The 831-nt window shown below is 26.8% G+C and overlaps 1 protein-coding gene across 1 annotated transcript in view; it reads left to right on the forward strand.

Annotated features, from left to right (window-relative positions):
* LOC106879554 (phosphatidylserine synthase 2) overlaps nt 1-831 on the forward strand; it is a 118,022-nt gene continuing 117,191 nt past the window's right edge. The window contains exon 1 of the mRNA XM_052977871.1: nt 1-140. The gene's annotated coding sequence lies outside the window, so the exon portion shown is untranslated. The remainder of the gene's footprint in view (nt 141-831) is intronic.

Raw genomic sequence — 831 nt, forward strand, 5'->3', positions numbered from 1 at the left:
TATATCCCTGCTGGCTGTTTCATTTCAGTTACATTCTGACGGAGAGAGAGAGAGAGAGAGAGAGTTTTGAGTTTAGATAAAAAGTTTTATTAACAGGAAAAACAGACAAATTGGAGTTACATAGGATTATAAGGCTGGCGGTAAGTTATACTGGGTATACGAATATATATGTGTATTAGACGGTGTATATATATATATTTTAGAGGGTATATATATGTATATATACATATTGGAGAGAATATACTTGTGTGTACATATATATGTATTTATATATTTATATATTATTTATATTATTATATGTATATATATTTAAAATGGGGAAGGCCGGTTTGTGGGATTATCTTTCATTTCCAGTTCATAAAGGGTTTAGCTTTATGACATATCGTCAGATCCCCAAAACCTGTTGACCCATGATCTCTTGGAATGGTTTTTGTATACGATACGATACGATATTCTGGTGCCTACACATAAGTACCATATTCAATCTTGAATCTAAATCTAAACCCTATATATATATATATATATATATATATATATAGTCAGAGGGTGTGTTTGTATATACAATTATATATTAGAAGGTACATATAAAGTGAGTTGTGTGTGTATATATATAATATATAGAGGCTGTGTATACATATATGAGAGTTTGTGTGTGTATATATATATATATATGCATATATTTATTAGAGGATATGTCTCTATAGTAGGTATATATATATATATATAAGTATGGATATGTATATACATGTTTTTTATATTTAGTGTGTGTAGTTACATGTCTATTTGTTCTTGTGTATATATATATATATATATATTATATATATATATATA

The sequence above is a fragment of the Octopus bimaculoides genome, chromosome 29 (assembly GCF_001194135.2).
Source record: "Octopus bimaculoides isolate UCB-OBI-ISO-001 chromosome 29, ASM119413v2, whole genome shotgun sequence".
NCBI classification, from domain to species: Eukaryota; Metazoa; Mollusca; class Cephalopoda; order Octopoda; family Octopodidae; genus Octopus; species Octopus bimaculoides.